At 42.0% G+C, this 24,202-nt stretch overlaps 1 protein-coding gene across 1 annotated transcript in view; it reads left to right on the top strand.

Annotated features, from left to right (window-relative positions):
* LOC110498671 (BRISC and BRCA1-A complex member 2) overlaps window positions 1-24,202 on the top strand; it is a 170,300-nt gene that overhangs the window by 132,170 nt on the left and 13,928 nt on the right. The gene's annotated exons all lie outside the window — the stretch shown is intronic.

Here is a 24,202-nt window from a genome sequence, read left to right as displayed (position 1 = left end):
GAATTCGACATTGGCAAGATTCCAAATCTGATATATCTTTACCTTCCCTCTGCCCTCATTCAATCAAACATGGTGTACTAGTCTGCCCTTGGCTTAAACCACCCACTTAGCTTGCCCATCCACGTAAACTTGCAGTGTCCTCAAACTCTCCATAGTTTCTCCCCCTCACTGAACATGGGAACATAGTCTTCCCCACCTGAAGGTATAGATGTCCATTTGCGTTGACTCCTGTTTTTGGTAATGACTCGTGCTGACTATCGTGTACCCAGCTATTTGTTGTGCTGGGATAATTTAACCTGTGGTTGTGACTCACCAACAGGTGCTTCATTCCATTCTCATTTCCAGGCAATGAATAGTGTGGTTGGGGTGGGGAAACAATGTCTGTGTTGTGTTTTGAACTGCTCCAGCACAGGGAAAGATTAAAATCTTCAAATTGGACTAAAGATAGATGTCGACCGAGAGTTGTCTGTTCTTTCGAACAATCGATTGGTCTAAATTTGAAAACATGTATTTTACCATATATAGACACGCCGATGTGTTTTAATAAAATCAATTATATGCACTGAGCTTGTCTGATGCTTTAAGCACACTGTTTGATTAAATAATTAAGACACACAAATGACTCAAGAGGGAGCCAGAGACCAAAATACCCATAAGAAGGAAAGCTGTTCCCGACCCTCCTCTTACCGCTGCTGCTGGCCTGCGCAGATTCTGCCGTTACGCTCCTGAAGTTGTTGGTAATAGGCTACACAATAGGCCTTGTTGTAACTATATTTGAGAAGGCCAGGTATAAAGAATTATGTTGTTTAATTAACTTGCAAACCAGCAGTGCGCCAATTCAGCGGCGCACTGAAGATTATGTTTCACCTTGGTGAGCACCACTGCAGTGGCCGCTGTCAAGCATATAAAACCTATCAATGTTTTAGCATGCAACTAGAAAAACAAAGTAGGCTAATTTACTGTTTTCAAGTGGTATGTCATATTTGTTTTCAAACTATGGTAAGCAAACCACTGTTTGCAGAGTTTCTATTCTAATTTTTTTTGGCATCATCCTTTACTACACTGAACAAAAATCTAAACGCAACATGTAAATTGTTGTTACCATGTGTCCCTGTTCGTGAGCATTTCTCTTTTGCCAAGATAAACCATCCACCTGACAGGTGTGGCATATCAAGAAGCTGATTAAAAAGCATGATCATTACACAGGTTCACCTTGTACTGGGGACAATAAAAGGCCACTCTAAAATGTGCAGTTTTTGCACACAACACAATGCTACAGATGTCTCAAGTTTTAATGGAGCATACAATTGGCATGCTGACTGGAGGAATGTTCACCAGAGCTGTTGCCAGATAATTTAATGTTAATTTCTCCACCATAAACCACCTCCAACGTCATTTTAGAGAATTTGGCAGTACGTCCTGGCCTCACAACCACAAACTGGCCTCACAACCACAGACCACATGTAACCACGTGGCCACTGGCACGCTGGAGAAGTGTGCTCTTTACGGATGAATCCCTGTTTCAACTGTACCGAGCGGATGGCATGACGTATTGTGAGCGAAAGGTGTTTTGATGTTAACGTTGTAAACAGAGGGACCCATGGCAATTTGAATGCACAGAGACACTGTGACGAGATCCTGAGGCCAATTGCCGTGCCGTTAATCCGCCGCCATCACCTCTTGTTTCAGCATGATAATGCACGGCCCAATGTCACAAGGATCTGTACACAAGTCCTGGAAGCTGAAATTGTCCAGATTATTTCAAGGCCTGCATACCCACCAGACGTCACCCATTGAGAATGTTTGGAATGCTCTGTATCGACGTGTACGACAGCGTGTTCCAGTTCCCGCCAATATCCACCAACTTTGCACAGCCATTGAAGACGAGTGGGACAACATTCCACAGGCCACAATCAACACCCTGATCAACTCTATGTGAAGGAGATGTGTTGTGCTGCATGAGGCAAATGGTGGTCACACAAGATACAGACTTTTTTTTTAATCCACACCCCTACTTTTTTTTAAGGTATCTGTGACCAACAGATGCATATCCATATTCTCAGTCATGTGAAATCCATAGATTAGGGCTTAATGCATGTATTTAAATAGACTGATCTCCTTATATTGAACTGTAATTCAATAAAATCTTTAAAATTGTTGCATCTTGAGTTTATATTTTTGTTCAGTGTACAATGAAATGCTGCATTTTGTATTAAATAGGCCTAATAACAGTATCAAGTAGCTACCATATGTACCGGTAGACAAGTCTTAACCTACAATTAGACTCATTTGCGTGTGCCACCTGCATGAAAAAGTCATTTGGACTGCTCATGAATAATAAATCAAAATATTACTCTGCCATTTTTATAGTCATGCCCCCCCTCCATTTGTGATTTTTCCTAAGTCTATATAACACACTGTCATTGTTAGAATCTTAATATCGCAAACAGAACTGGGGTTGTAACCAGTTTTAGGAGGGCATGTCATCTTTTGATGGGGGAAAGGGAACAAGGGGTGAGTTGATGAGCCAGGGGTGGCGAACGATGCATAATTATGTAATTGCCAATTATGAATGAAGAACAGGGTGGGCCATTCTATTGTATTGATCTATTCTAACTATAATCGGAAAATGGTATGTACCCTATATCAGTCCAATCAGATTTATCTGTCTACTCTGGCATACTTGGAGTGCACAGTGAGCGCATGAGTAATTTACAATGGCAAGAAGACCAAGACGAATCGATGCACATGCTGCGTTAGCATTGCTATAAAATCAGGATGAAAACGTCTGATCTTGGGGATGAAATGAATCATGACATCGGATTCTAAGCCTCCGCAGAAAAGCCATAACGGTGCTCACTGAGCAGTTGTCTGTGCCACCACCAAATGAAACAGTGAAACAGCAGAGAGTATGGGACAGCTCCGTTTCAATAGAACAAGCCAGTGACAGTGCTACGGATCGATTATCAGTACAAAATGTCATCACTGAGAGAGCAGGCCCATCTCAAGCAAAAAACAATATCACCAATGCATTCACCAGATTTCATTGTTAGCACGAGCAAACAATAATTGAGTATCGACACTTGCCATCGACACATGCCATTATTGCTTTTGTGTTGATTTTCACTTATTCTAACATTAATTTAAATAGTTGTTTCCCTCATCAATCTACACACAATACCCATAATGACAAAGCAAAACAATTATTTATGTGACATTTTTGCTAATTTATAAAAGATAAAAAATATATATATAGATATCACATTTACATAAGATATCACATTTACATAAGAATTCAGACCCTTTACTCAGTACTTTGTTGAAGCACCTTTGGCAGCAATTACAGCCTTGAGTCTTCTTGGATATGACGCTACAAGCTTGGCACACCTGTATTTGGGCAGCTTCTCCCATTCTTCACAATCCTGTCTCGGAGCTCTATCGGAGCTCTAATTCCTGGCTTGGTTTTTGGCTGACATACATTTTCAACCTTATATAGACAGGTGTGTGCCTTTCCAAATCATGCCCAATCAATTGAATTCACCACAGGTGGACTCCAGTCAAGTTGTAGAAACATCTCAAAGATGATAAATGGAATCAGGATGCACCTGAGCTCAATTTCGAGTCTCATAGCAAAGGTTTTGAATACTTATGTTGTTTTTTTTAATACATTTGCAAAAATTTACAAAAACCTGTTTTTGCTTTGTCATTATGGGGTATTGTGTTTTGATTGATAAGATACATTTATGTATATATTTTTTTTAATACATTTTAGAGTAAGACTGTAACAACAAAATGTAAAAAAAGGGAAGTTGACTGAGAACACATTCTCATTTACAGCAACGACCTGGGGAAAGGAGGAATGAGCTAATTGGAAGTTGGGGATGATTACGTGGCCATGATGGTATGAGGGCTAGATTAGGAATTTAGACAGGACAACAGGACAACAGGGTTAACACTCCTGACCCCTCCTGTCTCAGCCTCCAGTATTTATGCTGCAGTAGTTTATGTGTCGGGAGGCTAGGGTCAGTTTGTTATATCTGGAGTACTTCTCCTGTCCTATTCGGTGTCCTGTGTGAATTTAAGTGTGCTCTCTCTAATTCTCTCTTTCTCTCTTTCTTTCTCTCTCTCGGAAGACCTGAGCCCTAGGACCATGCCTCAGGACTACCTGACACGATGACTCCTTGCTGTCCCCAGTCCACCTGGCCGTGCTGCTGCTCCAGTTTCAACTGTTATGCCTTATTATTATTGGACCATGCTGGTCATTTATGAACATTTGAACATCTTGGCCATGTTCTGTTATAATCTCCACCCGGCACAGCCAGAAGAGGACTGGCCACCCCCCATAGCCTGGTTCCTCTCTAGGTTTCTTCCTAGGTTTTGGCCTTTCTAGGGAGTTTTTCCTAGCCACCGTGCTTCTACACCTGCATTGCTTGCTGTTTGGGGTTTTAGGCTGGGTTTCTGTACAGCACTTTGAGATATCAGCTGATGTACGAAGGGCTATATAAATACATTTGATTTGATTTTGATTTGATACTCTTACGATAAGTGCCATGGGATCTTTAGACCATAGAGATTCAGGACTTCCATTCCACATCCCATCCGAAAGACAACACCCTACACAGCGCAATGTCCCCAATCATAAGGAGCTCTGAGGCATTATGCTCTGGGGCATCGGGATATTATTTTTTAGACAGGAAGAAAGAGTGCCTTACTGGTCCTCCAACACCACTTCCAGCAGCATCTGGTCTCCCATCCAGGAACCAACCAGGACCAACCCTGCTTAGCTTCAGAGGCAAGCCAGCGGTGTGATGCAGGATGGTATGCTTCTGGTTTTGTCATTGTAGATGATGTAACCATGACTTTATGTTCGTCATGAACTTCGGAACTGCCTGGCATGTAACTAACACAGCGTGGGTTCCCTTTTGCTGCCACTCCCAGCTATTCCTTTTGACACATTTAGGATCTCTCTCTCTCTCTCTCTCTCTCTCTCTCTCTCTCTCTCTCTCTCTCTCTCTCTCTCACACACTCTCTCTCTCAGAACACACACACGTGTCCATGGCAACGGGCTTTAGGTATGTTTGGTTTGTGGTGTCCCTGGCATACTCTTGACACAGGGGTGGATCCATGTGTGTGTATGCTCTGTAATCAGCCCCCTATTGTCTACATGAAGCCCATACACACAGCACGCAATGTGACGGCATAGAGCCGGTTAGTTAATGATTGACTGATCCCGTTTTTATGCATTTTAGCATGGTCCACTGCCTGGGACAGAGGAATTGTGTGTGTTCACATGCGATTTGTGCCTCTAGTGTCCTCTGCCCGATTTGTGTATATGTATGCAGGTTTGTGAAGGCTTGGGGACTGCGACAGGGCACATCTTACCACAGCGCATACTGCACTGTCCTCACACGTCCCCCTTCTACACAGTAGGACTTAATTAGGAACAATGTCATGTCCTCAACTCCCCTCCTAACTCTGTGAGAACAGAACATTTCATGCGATGAGACATGCGTTGGTAACAGCCACCTTGACCCTATGATATACGCTTTTCTGCCTCAGGGCGTTGTGGCACAAAGCTTCCTTCAAGCCTATGAACCTCTGACACAAAACATGTCGCTCTGTATCTCCGATCTGCGTTATTTGTTTGGACATCTTTTCAATCAGTTGAAAGCTGGGTCTCTTGAATATGCATGGCATTATAGCTTTACCTTTCCTATGAATAAAATGGTAAAGAAGACTATTTAAAGACTTATGTTTTGTGCTATAATATTCACGGTGAAACTATAGTAATAACCTTGTATCTTCCATCTTATTCACTCATTCTTGGAAAAACTCATTGAAACGCAGGCAGAAATTAAAAGCGAACTATCTTGTTATGGCAATGATCTTCCAATATCCCCTCCCGTGTGCTTCCTCTTAATGAGAAAATGTCATTTCAACATCAAAGCTATGGAAGACAGTGGAATGAAAATTGACCTACGAGACACTGCTTTCTAATAGCACACTACAGTTATGAGCAATGTTCCCTCTATTTTTTTCCAGAACTGAGCTAATTTCAGGTCTGCTGAGTGCAAACTTAAAAGTTGTGAAATTTCTTTGCAACTTCCAGTGTGCGTTTACATTAAGCTGTTATATCATTCAGCTTACAGTAGCAGCCAATGTGTGGTGTTCAATGTAAATCAAATCAAATCTAATCTAATTTTATTTGTCACATACACATGGTTAGCAGATGTTAATGCGAGTGTAGCGAAATGCTTGTGCTTCTAGTTCCGACAATGCAGTACTAACCAACAAGTAATCTAACTAACAATTCCAAAACTACTGTCTTATACACAGTGTAAGGGGATAAATAATATGTACATAAGGATATATGAATGAGTGATGGTACAGAGCAGCATAGGCAGGATACAGTAGATAGATGGTATCGAGTACAGTATATACATGAGGTGAGTATGTAAACAAAGTGGCATAGTTAAAGTGGCTAGTGATACATGTATTACATAAGGATGCAGTCGATGATATAGAGTACAGTATATATGTATGCATATGAGATGAATAATGTAGGGTAAGTAACATTATATAAGGTAGCATTGTTTAAAGTGGCTAGTGATATATTTACATAATTTCCCATCAATTCCCATTATTAAAGTGGCTGGAGTTGAGTCAGTGTCAGTGTCAGTGTGTTGGCAGCAGCCACTCAATGTTAGTGGTGGCTGTTTAACAGTCTGATGGCCTTGAGATAGAAGCTGTTTTTCAGTCTCTCGGTCCCAGCTTTGATGCAAGCCTACATTCCATGAGACTTTTGAAAAAAAAAACATTCAGGGCTTGACAACCTGCTTATCCACTTGTCCTTCAAGACAAGGTGACTGAAAATGTTGTTTAATGCAAGAAATCACTTTACAAAATAAAGTGCATTATTATTCCCATACAATTATTACAAAGAATCAGACAAATTATACCCTCTGCCTATTGGCTACTTAGCTTATTCAAGCCCATCTCAAAATCCAAACTGCCTCTTTAAGACAAAAAAAAAGATATTTGGCTGGCTTTTCAGAGATGTCTAGAAATGTTCACGTTTTGTGCTCTTGTAGGAAGCAATCACCCCACTATTGCTGACTAGAAATTATCTATAACTGGGCTAATAACTCACTTTTTTTTCTTTTTTTTTACCTAGGCATAAGAATGTCACGCCGAACACCACCCGAACAAGGAGAAGGGCCGACTTCGGCGGAAGTCGTCATTCTTATGCCTTGGTTAAATAAATAAAAAATAAAAAGTGAGTGGTTGACGTCACCGGCTTTCTAGTCACTACCGATCCATTTTTCTGTTTCGTTTTGTCTGATTACATGTTTTACATTCCCTCATTACATTCTCTATTTAACCATCTGACATACATTTCTGTTCTGTCCGTGATTGTTTATGTCGTTAGTGGTTGTGTTTGTGTTAGAGTTTTGTTGTATGTTCCATTTTGGAATTTTGCTTTATTCTTTGAGTAAACTCAGTTGGATTACTCCATACCTGTGTCCTGCACCTGACTCCGCTTTCACTCTGCACCCAATCGCTGACAAAGAATTTACTCTTAACTGACTTGCCTAGTTAAGTAAAGGTTAGATTAAAAAAAACTAAATTGCATTGAAAGTGGCTAATATCAAATTGTATTTGTCACATGCGCCGAATACAACAGTGAAATGCTTACTTACAAGTCCTAACCAACGATGTAGTTTTAAGAAAATACCCCCCCCCCAAAAAAAAAGTAAGACATAAGAATAACAAATAATTAAAGAGCAGCAGTAAATAACAACAGCGGGGCTATATACAGGGGGTACCGGTACAGAGTCAATGTACGGCGCACCGGTGTCAAGGTTAATTGAGGTAATATAATATCAAATAAAATCAAATCAAATGTATTTATATAGCCCTTCGTACATCAGCTGATATCTCAAAGTGCTGTACAGAAACCCAGCCTAAAACCCCAAACAGCAAGCAATGCAGGTGATTCAATGTTGATAGTGTTAACAGGGAAAACTCTAGAAAGTTGAGTGATGTTCAATCTCGCACCATTCTTCTGCGCTCTGTGTGGCAGTCTCGGGGCTTAGAGAGAACATTGGTTATGAGTTCTCAGCTAATGGACAAGGTCATCGGCAGTAGGTAATTTATGAAGTAGACGCAGAACTGTCATAAGGGTGCAACATCATAATTTTGAATAATTTGTTATCAAATTGTTTGTAGTTTCAATGGAGGAAAATGTAAGACAATTTTGATTCCCCACTTAATAAATCCAAAATCCAGTTGACAAATTCAGAAATGTTTCCTTGGTTTAGTGTCCCTCGTGCAAAGGATCCATTTAGCTCCAAGCACCAACTGAAATGTCAGAGCTCCTTAAAATCTCCCAGACTCCCACCTACATATTTTGAGAAAAAAGATCAGCTCATTACCATCTCATTGTAGACCTCAAGATTTGTACTTTCCTCCTAGAATGTTGACTGGCAGGTTGAGTGGTGGGGGTCCAACATACAGACAGACGGACAGAGAATCTCAAAGCAAGCCCAGGAGCTGCCTTCGTCCTTACGCAATAACCCCTTTGTCACTCAAGCTGCCCCATCAAGTTGCCCGTGACATTTGAAGATGGGCAAGTAAGACGAACAAGAGCCCTTTACCTCCATACTGCCCCTTTTGAGAGCCTTGTCTGTTTAGTGTGTGTGTGTTTGTGTTGTGACTTTGGCCGGACATGGTCTGGCATAAGGACAGCTGTCACATCTCCAACCTGTCACATGTCACAGAGAAGAGATGCCACAGGCTGAGCATCAACGGCCGGAGGAAAGGAACGAGAAGAAGGAAAGAGAGGGAGAGCGAGAAAGGCGGATGAGAGGAGCGAGCAAGGCTAGCAGTGGAGTGGAGCAGCCTGTACTCCCCACTCATATACACACAGTTATTGGGGCTGACTCACATACTGCCAGGGTGTGTAGTAAGTAACTGCCCCCATCCACCCACTCCCCTAAGGAGTCCCCCCTGATGCGCATTTCTCCAACTGGGGTCTTTTTAGCAACTCATTACTCTCCATGGAGAGGTTAGGCTCTTCATCAAGGCCCTGCTATGGCCTGTGGAGAGAATGTTTTTTTTAATGATCTTAGCTTTTCCGCTCTTTACTTAAGCAGACAGTGCTTGGCCACAAGTGTATTGCTGTTAAAAGCATATATTCTGTGTATAAACAAACGCATAGAGGCATTCTTTGCTCTTAAATTTGGAGCGCTTTGAGCCTCTTGTTTTCATTTCAGCAGTTTGCAGTTGGCGTTAAAAGCTCACACTTTAAAATATATTTTCTTATTTAAATGCATTTGTTTGTACAATAAATATATTGCTTACTTTCCTGCAATAATAATACAGCTTAAAATGAGTAGGTATGTTTAGTTCACCCTCATGAAAAAGTACTACTGAATTATTGCTCATTAATACTACACAAGATCTACATAAAACTGACTGGTTTTACTACTTGATTGCTATTGACATGTGTAGTAAACCAGTATTGATGTATGTAGTACTTTAAGTAATAATGAGTGATATATTGGCACATTCTTTCTGGATCTTAAAGGCCTTTGATACTGTGAATCATGAGGTCCTCCTATCCACACTATCCTCCTTTAATGTTTCACCTGAAGCCATTAGTTGGGTGTATTTCTATTTGAAAAATAGAAGCCAACGGGTTTGTCTGGGGGACACTCAGTCAGACTCTCTCTACTATAACATTGGGGTCCCACGAGGGTCAATTAGGCCCCCTACTGTTTACCATCTACTGCGCCTCCAGAAAGTATTCACACCCCTTTACTTTTTTCACATTTTGTTGTGTTGCAAACTGAATTTCAATGGATTAAATTGCGATTTTTTTAACTGGCCTACACACAATACCCCATGATGTCAAAATGGAATTCTGTTTTACAAATTAATAAAAAATTAAAAGCTGACTGTCTTTAGTCAAAAAGTATTCAAACAAGCCTAAATAAGTTCAGGAGTACACATTTGCTTAAAACCTTTTGCAGCTCCCCCCTACTTTGTGCAATTTCCGCCTGAAGACATACCCATATCTAACAGCCTGTAGCTCAGGCACAGAACCAAGGATATGCATATTCTTGGTACCATTTGAAAGAAAACACTCTGAAGTTTGTGTAAATGTGAATTGAATGTAGGAGAATAACATACAATAGATCTGGTTTAGATAAAACAATGAAAAAAAACATGTTTTTTATTTTAAAAACAAACATTCAGATAGGATGATGGGGACAATTTCAGTGAAAAATATAAGAGGGCAACAGTACTTGTGCAAAGTTTCAGAATGATAACTTCCAAAATGAGTGTGCTTACATGACATTTATCATGAAGTCACCCAGGTGTCCCACACAAGTAGCCCAAATGTACCCAAGTGGCCAAATTGGTGAAGGTATACATTTTGAAACAAATAACTATATACAAAATACCAAAATGGTATTCTAACACACACCCCCCCCAAAAAAAATAGAGAAAAAAAATGAAGAAAAAAAATGAAATAAATAAATAATTATTGATTAAAAAAGATATGAAAATAAATATATTTATACATTTACAAAATAACATGGGTAACTATTTACACACTTCCAATATTTGGAAGACCCTCAGTCCTCTATCAAATCAAATCTATTTATATAGCCCCAGCCTAAAACTCCAAACTGCAAGCAATGGAGTGGTAGAAGCACGGTGGCTAGGAAAAACTCCCTAGAAAGGCAAAAACCTAGGAAGAAACCTAGAGAGGAACCAGGCTATGGGGGGGTGGCCAGTCCTCTTCTGGCTGTGCCGGGTGGATATCACAGTGGTTGTAGAGGGTGCAACAGGACAGCACCTCAAGAGTAAAAATGAACAGTTTAGGGTTCAATAGCCGAAGGCAGAACAGTTGAAACTGGAACAGCGGCAAGGACAGGTGGACTGGGGACAGCAAGGAGTCATCATGCAAGGTAGTCCTGATGCATGGTCCTAGGGCTCAGGTCCAAGAGAGAGAAAGAGAGAATTAGAGAGAGCATACTTAAATTCACACAGGACACCGGATAACACTCCCATTCGGAGTCAGTGTCACTGTGAAAGAAAATGTTCAGTTAGAATAGTTTCACATATGAGCCCTGTATCAACAGGTATAATGAACAGATATATATAGAGAATGTTGAAGGTTGAATATATTAGGTTGAATATATTATTATTACCTGCTAGATCTACTGTCTCTTTTATATTATGACATTTCAGCTAGATCTACTGTCTCTATTATATTATGACAGACCAGCTACAAAAGACCAGCTGTATCTACTAGATCTACCATTTCACTTTGGCCATTGATGTGGTCCTGCCCTCTCCTCAACAGCCTCAAATAGGATATTTCATGTGGGTTGGGGTGGGGCGGCAGACACACGCATCTCACATTTCATGACATTACATGTTTATATATTGCTTCTAAATAAATAAAAAAAAACACAAATAATGTTTTATATTATTAATTTCAAACAAGGGCATTAGCATGATAAGAACTTACCAGTCCAAAACGATGTCCTCTCCCGTTCAAAAAATATTCCTCCACAATCGCTAAATGAAGCGTCCTACAACAATCTCTGTCTCACCTTCCCAATCAATGTATTCTAAAATTGTGTGTACATCTCTATATCTAGACTTAGATTTAGCTTTCACTGACTTAGTCGTCATAATGATTGATATATAAACAGCTGAATCTGCACATTCACCAAACACTGCAGTGCGTAATATGCGTAGCTTCTTTCGGTATGAAACTTCAATAGCGAATGACTCACTTTACGCTGAAGCTTACTACATGGGTTGGTCTTGCAACACATAAACATGGCATATTGCCGTTTAGCTCAGCTCATTGGCTATCTACCCAGCTAGATTTCAAGACGATCAGTGGTCATTGGGTTAAAAGACAGCCAATCAACGAAACAGCGGACAAATCATTGGTGCACAATGATGTCATGACTTGTTGTCTTCAAATCGGTTTCTTTCAGTCAATATGTCCCGCGAAATGGCCCATCACGTTTGATTGTGTTACAAACAAACCTGTTGATTGCAGTGAAACCAAACATGACTGGAAAAGTCACGTTTAGTGTGGGTTATTTACCTGGAATGTGTCGTCGAAAATGAAATGAGACGGAATTCACGACACAAGCGGTTCACAAAATGTTTCCTGTTAGGCTATAAAAACGGATTTTATCAAACAAAAGATCATTCATTGTGTAACAATGAGCATTGGAATTGCAAACAGGCGAAGATCGTCAAAGGTAAACAATTTATTTTAATGGAGTTTGTGATTATGATAAGCCTGTGCTGGTTAAACATTTTTTTTATGGGGCTCTATGCTCAGATAATCGCATCGTATTCTTTCGCAGTAAATCCTTTTAAAAATCTGACAACGCAATTGGATTAGCAAGATTCTAGGCTTTCGATACATGTGAGACACTTGTATTTTGATGAATGTTTAATATGATTATTTATGTAGCGATCACCGTATGTTGTGGAATTTCAGCCCGCTAGCGGGCTCCGTGCGCAGAGGTTAGACAGTTCAGCAAAAAATGTACTTACAAAGTGCATCAAACATGATTTAGACCTTGTTTATGGAAAAGTGTTTATTTCTGTATTTCAATTTTGCATCTTGCTGAAAATTGTCCACAGTGTTCCTATCGTCTAGTTTAACAAGTTACATATTAAGTTGCATGGACTCACAAGATTTTTGTACCCCACACATACAATTATCTATAAGGTCCCTCTGTCGAGAAGTAAATTTCAAATGCAGATTCAACCACAAAGACCAAGGAGGTTTTCCAATGCCTCGCAAAGAGGGCCCATATAGTACTAAATTAATGTGGCAAAACAAGTACCTTTTGTGTGTTATGTTTGGGGCAAATCCAGTACAACACATTACTGAGTACCACTATCCATATTTTCAAGCATAGTGGTTGCTGCATCATGTTATGGGAATACTTGTAATTGTTAAGGCCTGGGGAGTTTTTCAGGATAATTTTTTTTAATTGTATTTATTTATTTCACCTTTATTTAACCAGGTAGGCAAGTTGAGAACAAGTTCTCATTTACATTTGCGACCGGGCCAAGATAAATCAAAGCAGTTCGACACATACAACGACACAGAGTTACACATTGAGTAAAACAAACACACAGCCAATAATACAGTATAAACAAGTTATATAAGATGTGAGCAAATGAGGTGAGATAAGGGAGGTAAAGGGGAAAAAAAGGCCATGGTGGCAAAGTAAATACAATATAGCAAGTAAAACACTGGAATGGTACATTTGCAGTGGAAGAATGTGCAAAGTAGAAATAAAAATAATGGGGTGCAAAGAAGCAAAACAAATAAATAAATAAAATAAATACAGTAGGGAAAGAGGTAGTTGTTTGGGCTAAATTATAGGTGGGCTATGTACAGGTGCAGTAATCTGTGAGCTGCTCTGACAGTTGGTGCTTGAAGCTAGTGAGGGAGATAAGTGTTTCCAGTTTCAGAGATTTTTGGAGTTCGTTCCAGTCATTGGCAGCAGAGAACTGGAAGGAGAGGCGGCCAAAGAAAGAATTGGTATTGGGGGTGACCAGAGAGATATACCTGCTGGAGCGCGTGCTACAGGTGGGTGATGCTATGGTGACCAGCGAGCTGAGATAAGGGGGGACTTTACCTAGCAGGGTCTTGTAGATGACATGGAGCCAGTGGGTTTGGCGATGAGTATGAAGCAAGGGCCAGCCAACGAGAGCGTACAGGTCGCAATGGTGGGTAGTATATGGGGCTTTGGTGACAAAACGGATTGCACTGTGATAGACTGCATCCAATTTGTTGAGTAGGGTAATGGAGGCTATTTTGTAAATGACATCGCCGAAGTCGAGGATTGGTAGGATGGTCAGTTTCACAAGGGTATGTTTGGCAGCATGAGTGAAGGATGCTTTGTTGCGAAATAGAAAGCCAATTTTAGATTTAACTTTGGATTGGAGATGTTTGATGTGGGTCTGGAAGGAGAGTTTACAGTCTAACCAGACACCTAGGTATTTGTAGTTGTCCACGTATTCTAAGTCAGAGCCGTCCAGAGTAGTGATGTTGGACAGGCGGGCAGGTGCTGGCAGCGATCGGTTGAAGAGCATGCATTTAGTTTTACTTGTATTTAAGAGCAATTGGAGGCCACGGAATGGGGAGTTGTATGGCATTGAAGCTTGCCTGGAGGGTTGTTAACACAGTGTCCAAAGAAGGGCCAGAAGTATACAGAATGGTGTCGTCTGCGTAGAGGTGGATCAGAGACTCACCAGCAGCAAGAGCGACATCATTGATGTATACAGAGAAGAGAGTCGGTCCAAGAATTGAACCCTGTAGAGACTGCCAGAGGTCCGGACAGCAGACCCTCCGATTTGACACACTGAACCCTATCAGAGAAGTAGTTGGTGAACCAGGCGAGGCAATAATTTGAGAAACCAAGGCTGTCGAGTCTGCCGATGAGGATGTGGTGATTGACAGAGTCAAAAGCCTTGGCCAGGTCAATGAATACGGCTGCACAGTAATGTTTCTTATCGATGGCGGTTAAGATATCGTTTAGGACCTTGAGCGTGGCTGAGGTGCACCCATGACCAGCTCTGAAACCAGATTGCATAGTAGAGAAGGTATGGTGAGATTCGAAATGGTCGGTAATCTGTTTGTTGACTTGGCTTTCAAATACCTTAGAAAGGCAAGGTAGGATAGATATAGGTCTGTAGCAGTTTGGGTCAAGAGTGTCCCCCCTTTGAAGAGGGGGATGACCGCAGCTGCTTTCCAATCTTTGGGAATCTCAGACGACCCGAAAGAGAGGTTGAACAGGCTAGTAATAGGGGTGGCAACAATTTCGGCAGATAATTTTAGAAAGAAAGGGTCCAGATTGTCTAGCCCGGCTGATTTGTAAGGGTCCAGATTTTGCAGCTCTTTCAGAACATCAGCTGACTGGATTTGGGAGAAGGAGAAATGGGGAAGGCTTGGGCGAGTTGCTATGGGGGGTGCAGTGCTTTTGACCGGGGTAGGAGTAGCCAGGTGGAAAGCATGGCCAGCCGTAGAAAAATGCTTATTGAAATTCTCAATTATGGTGGATTTATCAGTGGTGACAGTGTTTCCTATCTTCAGTGCAGTGGGCAGCTGGGAGGAAGTATTCTTATTCTCCATGGACTTTACACTGTCCCAGAACTTTTTTGAGTTAGTGTTGCAGGATGCAAATTTCTGCTTGAAAAAGCTAGCCTTGGCTTTTCTAACTGCCTGTGTATAATGGGTTCTAGCTTCCCTGAACAGCTGCATATCACGGGGGCTGCTCGATGCTAATGCAGAACGCTATAGGATGTTTTTGTGTTGGTTAAGGGCAGTCAGGTCTGGGGAGAACCAAGGGCTATATCTGTTCCTGGTTCTAAATTTCTTTAATGGGGCATGCTTATTTAAGATGGTTAGGAAGGAATTTAAAAAAAATACCCAGGCATCCTCGACTGACGGGATGAGATCAATATCCTTCCAGGATACCCCGGCCAGGTCGATTAGAAAGGCCTGCTTGCTGAAGTGTTTCAGGGAGTGTTTGACAGTGAATGAGTGGAGGTCGTTTGACCGCTGACCCATTACGGATGCAGGTAATGAGGCAGTGATCGTTGAGATCTTGGTTGAAGACAGCAGAGGTGTTGTCACGCCCTGGTCTTAGTATTTTGTGTTTTCTTTATTATTTTGGTCAGGCCAGGGTGTGACATGGGTTAATTATGTGGTGTGTTTTGTCTTGTTTTTTTTGTATAGTATTGGGATTGTGGTATAGTGGGGTTATCTAGGAAAGTCTATGGTTGCCTGAAGTGGTTCTCAATCAGAGGCAGGTGTTTATCGTTGTCTCTGATTGGGAACCATATTTAGGCAGCCATATTCTTTGAGTGTTTCGTGGGTGATTTTTCCTGTCTCTGTGTTTGTTTGCACCAGATAGGCTGTTTAGGTTTTCATGTTACGTTTCTTATATGGTATTGTTCGTGTTTATTTTGTTTATTAAACATGTATCAAAATTACCACGCTGCATTTTGGTCCGATCCTTGCTACATCTCCTCTTCAGAGTAGGAGATAGAAGAAAACCCTAACAGGTGTATTTAGAGGGCAAGTTGGTTAGGATGACATCTATGAGGGTGCCCGTGTTTAAGGCTTTGGGGAGGTACCTGGTAGGTTACTAATTTGTGTGAGATTGAGGGCATCAAGCTTAGATTGTAGGATGGCTGTGGTGTTAAGCATGTTCCAGTTTAGGTCGCCTAGCAGCACGAGCTCTGAAGATAGATGGGGGGGAATCAGTTATGGTGGTCTATAGCAGGCGGCAACGGTGAGACTTGTTTTTAGAGAGGTGGATTTTTAAAGGTAGAAGTTCAAATTGTTTGGGTACAGACCTGGATAGTAGGACAGAACTCTGCAGGCTATCTTTGCAGTAGATTGCAACACCGCCCCCTTTGGCAGTTCTATCTTGTCTGAAAATGTTGTATAAACGTAATGGAGCTAAGCACAGGCAAAGTCCTAGAGGAAAACCCTGTTCAGTCTGCTTTTCACCAGACACATAGATGAATTCACCTTTCAGCAGGACAATAACCTAAAGCACAAAGGCAAATCTACACTGGAGTTGCGTACCAAGGAGACCGTGAATGTTCCTGAGTGGCCGAGTTACAGTTTTGACTTAAATCTGCTTGAAAATCTATGGAAAGACTTTAAAAAAATAAACAACCAATTTAAAAGGGCTTAAAGAATTTTGAAGGGAATAATGGGCAAATATTGTACAATCCAGGTGTGCAAAGCTCTTAAAAACTTACCCAGAAAGACACATCTGTAATCGCTGCCTAAGGTGATTTTAACATGTAATGACTAAGGGGTGTGAATATGTAAATGACATACTGTATTTCTGTGTTTCATTTACAATACTAGGGTATTGTGTGTAGATTGGTGAGAAAATATCAGGCTGTAACACAAAATGTGGAACAAGTCAAAGGATACTTTCTGAAGGCACTTTATATGATTCCCTGTAGTGATTCCTATGTTGTTGATGTAAAGAATATTTGTTGGTCCGTGGTGTGTATTGAGGAGCAAACAAATGTTGCAGTTGATTCATTTATGAAATTACTTATCCCAAGTACCAATAAGTATGCCCCCATTAAAAAAATGACTGTAAAAATGGTTAAATTCTCATGGATTGATGAGAAATGTGAAAATGTTATGGTTGACAGGGATAAGACAAAAGGAATGGCAAATAAGTCTGGCTGTACAAACGATTGGCAAACATACTGCAAATTGAAAAATCATGTGACTAAACTGAATAAAAAGAAGAAACCACACTATGAAACGAAGAAAAACGACATACAGATGATAGTAAAAAGCTTTCAAGCACCTTCAATAAAGTATTGAGAAAAAAGGCAAACTCAGCTCCATCATTCATTGAATCAGATGGCTCATTCGTCACAATATTGATATTGCCTGCTATTGCCAACTACTTAAAAAAAAAAATTCATTGGTAAGATTAACCAATTTAGGCATGACATTCCAGCAACAAACACACTGACCAAATTATGAAAGACAAAAATTGTAATTTTGAATTCCATAAAGTGAGTGTGGAAGAGGTGAAAAAAATATTGTTGTCTATCAATGACAACTTGGTCTGACAACTTGGGGTCTGGCAACTTGGATGGAAAATTACTGAGGATAGTAGCAGATGATATTGCCACTCCTATTTGCCATGTCTTCAATTTAATATTTTGTGACTAGGGGGCAGTATTTATTTTTGAAAAAATAACGTTCCCGTAGTAAACGGGATATTTTGTCAGGACAAGATGTTAGAATATGCATATAATTGACAGCTTAGGATAGAAAACACTCTGAAGTTTCCAAAACTGTAAAAATATTGTCTGTGAGTATAACAAAACTGATATTGCAGGCGAAAGCCTGAGAAAAATCCAAAAAGCGCTGCGTTCCAATGCGTCCCTATTGAGCAGTGAATGGGCTATCAACCAGATTACTTTTTCTCCGTATTCCCCAAGGTGTCTACAGCATTGTGACGTAATTTTACGCATTTATGTTGAAGAATACCCGTAAGCGGCTACATTGCGCAACTGGTCACCTGATGGCTCCAAGAGGGTTCTCGAGGAAAATACAGAGGTAGCCATTATTCCAATCTGTCCTACTGAAAAACCAATTGTCCCGGTGGATATATTATCAAATAGATATTTGAAAAACACCTTGAGGATTGATTATAAACAACGTTTGCCATGTTTCTGTCGATATTATGGAGCTCTGAGTTTTCGCGACTGCAATTTCCAGGCGATTTCTCAGCTAAACGTGAAGAACAAACGGAGCTATTTCGCCTACAAAAATAATATTTTGGGAAAAAAGGAACATTGGCTATCTAACTGGGAGTCTTGTGAGTGAAAACATCTGAAGCTCATCAAAGGTAAACGATTTAATTTGATTGCTTTTCTGATTTCCGTGACCAAGTTACCTGCTGCTAGCTGGACAAAATGCTATGCTAGGCTATTGATAAACTTACACAAATGCTTGTCTAGCTTTGGCTGTAAAGCATATTTTGAAAATCTGAGATAACAGGGTGATTAACAAAAGGCTAAGCTGTGTCTCAATATATTTCACTTGTGATTTTCATGAATAGGAACATAATCTAGGAATATTTATGTCCGTTGCGTTATGCTAATTAGTGTCAGTCGATGATTACGCTCCCTCATGCGGGATGGGGAGTCACTAGAGGTTTTAAGCCTACTAGAAAGTGTGTTCCCTCAGGCCTGGAGGGAAGTAAAAGTAATTCCACTTCCTAAGAATAGTAAAGCCACATTTACTGGCTCAAACAGCTAACCCATCAGCTTGTAACCAACCCTTAGTAAAGTTTTGGAAAAATTGTTGTCTTGCTGTGTGCTTAGGGTCGTTGTCCTGTTGGAAGGTGAACCTTTATCCCAATCCGTGGTCCTGAGCACTCTGGAGCAGGTTTTCATCAAGGACCTCTCTTTACTTTACACACTGATCACTTGGCTACATAGCTGATGCATGCTGGACTGTCCATTAATCACGGTAATCCATTCTGCTTGTTTATGTTTTATCTGTCGGCCCCAGCCGCACTTAGGCTCTATGTGTAGTTAATCCGATCCTCTCTGCCTAATCAATCGCCATTCTACCTGCTGTTGTTGTGCTAGCTGATTAGCTGTTGTTGTCTCACCTACTGTTTTAGCTAGCTCTCCCAATTCAACACCTGTGATTACTGTATGCCTCGCTGTATGTCTCTCTCAAATGTCAATATGCCTTGTATACTGTTGTGCAGGTTAGTTATCATTGTTTTAGTTTACAATGGAGCCCCTAGTTCCACTCTTTATACCCCTGATACCTCCTTTGTCCCACCCCCCACACATGCGGTGACCTCACCCATTACAACCAGCATGTCCAGAGATACAACCTCTCTCATCATCACCCAGTGCCTGGGCTTACCTCCGCTGTACCCGCACCCCACCATACCCCTGTTTGCGCATTATGCCCTGAATATATTCTACCATGCCCAGAAACCTGCTCCTCTTATTCTCTGTCCCCAACGCCCTAGGCGACCAGTTTTGATAGCCTTCAGCCGCACCCTCATCCTACTCCTTCTCTGTTCCGCGGGTGATGTGGAGGTAAACCCAGGCCCTGCATGTCCCCAGGCACCCTCATTTGTTGACTTCTGTGATCGAAAAAGCCTTGGTTTCATGCATGTCAACATCAGAAGCCTCCTCCCTAAGTGTGTCTTACTCACTGCTCTAGCACACTCTGCTAACCCTGATGTCCTTGCCGTGTCTGAATCCTGGCTCAGGAAGGCCACCAAAAATTCTGAGATTTCCATACCCAACTATAACATCTTCCGTCAAGATAGAACTGCCAAAGGGGGAGGAGTTGCAGTCTACTGCAGAGATAGCCTGCAAAGTAATGTCATACTTTCCAGGTCCATACCCAAACAGTTCGAACTACTAATTTTGAAAATTACTCTCTCCAGAAATAAGTCTCTCACTGTTGCCGCCTGCTACCGACCCCCCTCAGCTCCCAGCTGTGCCCTGGACACCATTTGTGAATTGATCGCCCCCCATCTAGCTTCAGAGTTTGTTCTGTTAGGTGACCTAAACTGGGATATGCTTAACACCCCGGCAGTCCTACAATCTAAGCTAGATGCCCTCAATCTCACTCAAATCATCAAGGAACCCACCAGGTACAACCCTAACTCTGTAAACAAGGGCACCCTCATTGACGTCATCCTGACCAACTGGCCCTCCAAATACACTTCCGCTGTCTACAACCAGGATCTCAGCGATCACTGCCTCATTGCCTGTATCCGCTACGGAGCCGCAGTCAAACGACCACCCCTCATCACTGTCAAACGCTCCCTAAAACACTTCTGTGAGCAGGCCTTTCTAATCGACCTGGCCCGGGTATCCTGGAAGGACATTGACCTCATCCCGTCAGTTGAGGATGCCTGGTCTTTCTTTAAAAGTAACTTCCTCACCATTTTAGATAAGCATGCTCCGTTCAAAAAATGCAGAACTAAGAACAGATATAGCCCCTGGTTCACTCCAGACCTGACTGCCCTCGACCAGCACAAAAACATCCTGTGGCGGACTGCACTAACATCGAATAGTCCCCGCGATATGCAACTGTTCAGGGAAGTCAGGAACCAATACACACAGTCAGTCAGGAAAGCTAAAGCCAACTTCTTCAGGCAGAAGTTTGCATCCTGTAGCTCCAACTCCAAAAAGTTCTGGGACACTGTGAAGTCCATGGAGAACAAGAGCACCTCCTCCCAGCTGCCCACTGCACTGAGGCTAGGTAACACGGTCACCACCGATAAATCCATGATTATCGAAAACTTCAACAAGCATTTCTCAACGGCTGGCCATGCCTTCCGCCTGGCTACTCCAACCTCGGCCAACAGCTCCCCCCCCCTCCCGCAGCTACTCGCCCAAGCCTCTCCAGGTTCTCCTTTACCCAAATCCAGATAGCAGATGTTCTGAAAGAGCTGCAAATCCTGGACCCGTACAAATCAGCTGGGCTTGACAATCTGGACCCTCTATTCCTGAAACTATCCGCCGCCATTGTCGCAACCCCTATTACCAGCCTGTTCAACCTCTCTTTCATATCGTCTGAGATCCCCAAGGATTGGAAAGCTGCCGCAGTCATCCCCCTCTTCAAAGGGGGCGACACCCTGGACCCAAACTGTTACAGACCTATATCCATCCTGCCCTGCCTATCTAAGGTCTTCGAAAGCCAAGTCAACAAACAGGTCACTGACCATCTTGAATCGCACCGTACCTTCTCCGCTGTGCAATCTGGTTTCCGAGCCGGTCACGGGTGTACCTCAGCCACGCTCAAGGTACTAAACGATATCATAACCGCCATCGATAAAAGACAGTACTGTGCAGCCGTCTTCATAGACCTTGCCAAGGCTTTCGACTCTGTCAATCACCGTATTCTTATCGGCAGACTCTGTAGCTTCGGTTTTTCGGATGACTGCCTTGCCTGGTTCACCAATTACTTTGCAGACAGAGTTCAGTGTGTCAAATCGGAGGGCATGCTGTCCGGTCCTCTGGCAGTCTCTATGGGGGTGCCACAGGGTTCAATTCTCAGGCCGACTCTTTTCTCTGTATATATCAATGATGTTTCTCATGCTGCGGGCGATTCCCTGATCCACCTCTACGCAGACGACACCATTCTATATACTTCCGGCCCGTCCTTGGACACTGTGCTATCTAACCTCCAAACGAGCTTCAATGCCATACAGCACTCCTTCCGTGGCCTCCAACTGCTCTTAAACGCTAGTAAAACCAAATGCATGCTTTTCAACCGTTCGCTGCCTGCACCCGCACGCCTGACCAGCATCGCCACCCTGGATGGTTCCGACCTTGAATATGTGGACATCTATAAGTACCTAGGTGTCTGGCTAGACTCTAAACTCTCCTTCCAGACCCATATCAAACATCTCCAATCGAAAATCAAATCAAGAGTCGGCTTTCTATTCCGCAACAAAGCCTCCTTCACTCACGCCGCCAAACTTACCCTAGTAAAACTGACTATCCTACCGATCCTCGACTTCGGCGATGTCATCTACAAAATTGCTTCCAACACTCTACTCAGCAAACTGGATGCAGTTTATCACAGTGCCATCCGTTTTGTCACTAAAGCACCTTATACCACCCACCACTGCGACTTGTATGCTCTAGTCGGCTGGCCCTCGCTACATATTCGTCGCCAGACCCACTGGCTCCAGGTCATCTACAAGTCCATGCTAGGTAAAGCTCCGCCTTATCTCAGTTCACTGGTTACGATGGCAACACCCATCCGTAGCACGCGCTCCAGCAGGTGTATCTCACTGATCATCCCTAAAGCCAACACCTCATTTGGCCGCCTTTCGTTCCAGTTCTCTGCTGCCTGTGACTGGAACGAATTGCAAAAATCGCTGAAGTTGGAGACTTTTATCTCCCTCACCAACTTCAAACATCTGCTATCTGAGCAGCTAACCGATCGCTGCAGCTGTACATAGTCTATTGGTAAATAGCCCACCCATTTTCACCTACCTCATCCCCATACTGTTTTTATTTATTTATTTTTCTGCTCTTTTGCACACCAATATCTCTACCTGTACATAACCATCTGATCATTTATCACTCCAGTGTTAATCTGCATAATTGTAATTATTTGCCTACCTTCTCATGCCTTTTGCACACAATGTATATATAGACTCCCCTTTTTTCTACTGTGTTATTGACTTGTTAATTGTTTACTCCATGTGTAACTCTGTGTTGTCTGTTCACACTGCTATGCCTTATCTTGGCCAGGTCGCAGTTGCAAATGAGAACTTGTTCTCAACTAGCCTACCTGGTTAAATAAAGGTGAAATAAAAAAATACAATAAAAAACTTTGCTCCGTTCATCTTTCCCTCGATTCTGACTAGTCTCCCAGTCCCTGCTGCTGAAAAACATCCCCACAGCATGATGCTGCCACCACCATGCTTCTCTGTAGGTATAGTGCCAGGTTTCCTCCAGACGTGACGCTTGGCATTCAGGCCAAAGAATTCAATCTTGGTTTCAACAGACCAGAGAATCTTGTTTCCCATGGTCTGTGAGTCCTTTAAGTGCCCTTTGGCAAACTCCAAGCAAGCTGTCATGTGCCTTTTACTGAGAAGTGGTTTCTGTCTGGCCACTGTACCATAAAGACCTTTGGTGAAGTGCTGCAGAGATGGTTGTCCTCCTGGAAGGTTCTCCCATCTCCGCAGAGGAACTCGGAAGCTCTGTCAGAGTAACCATCAGGTTCTTGGTCACCTCCTTGACCAAGTCCCTTCTTCCCCGATTGCTCAGTTTGACCGGGCGGCCAGCTCTGGGAAGAATCTTGGGGGTTCCAAACTTCTTCCATTTAAGAATGGTGGAGGCCACTGTGTTCTTGAGGACCTTCAATGCTGCAGAAATGTTTTGGTACACTTCCACAGATCTGTGCCTCGACACAATCCTGTCTCGGAGCTCTATGGACAATTCCTTCGACCTCATGGCTTGGTTTTTGCTGTGGGACCTTACATAGACAGGTGTTTGTCTTTCCAAATCATGTTCAAACAATTGAATTTACCACAGGTGGACTCCAATCAAGTTGAAGAAACGTCTTAAGGATGATCAATGGAGACAGGATGCACCTGAGCTCAATTTCCATTCTCATAGCAAAGGGTCTAAATACTTATGTAAATAAGGTATCCCTGTTTTTTTTAATAAATGTGTAATAATTTCTAAAAACCTGTTTTCAAGTTGCCATTATGGGGTATTGCGTGTAGATTGATATTGTAATCCATTTTAGAATAACAAAATGTGGAAAAAGTCAAGGGTTCTGAATAGTTTCCAAAATGCACTCTATATATCAATAACAGGCCCTAGTAATATCCGTATCACCCGTAGGCTACACCACTTCTGTTGTCCTTACCTCCAAGCGTATATTAAAGTTGGTCGTATAATCTTTGATACTGATAGTGTTACGCCCCTGAAAACAGGGGAGAAATAATCACGAGAGTGATACGGTGTTGTTTTCTCAATTCAACTTTTAGTTCAATAATTTTACAAAAGTAACACATTACAAAACAACAGAAAAACCATTCTACAAATAACACAGCAAACTATCTTATTAACAACG

The sequence above is a fragment of the Oncorhynchus mykiss genome, chromosome 19 (genome assembly GCF_057628025.1).
Source record: "Oncorhynchus mykiss isolate SJ-2025 chromosome 19, ASM5762802v1, whole genome shotgun sequence".
Taxonomy (NCBI): Eukaryota; Metazoa; Chordata; class Actinopteri; order Salmoniformes; family Salmonidae; genus Oncorhynchus; species Oncorhynchus mykiss.
The sequence above is the reverse complement of the archived record's forward strand: the minus strand, read 5'-3'. Positions and strand labels throughout refer to the sequence as shown.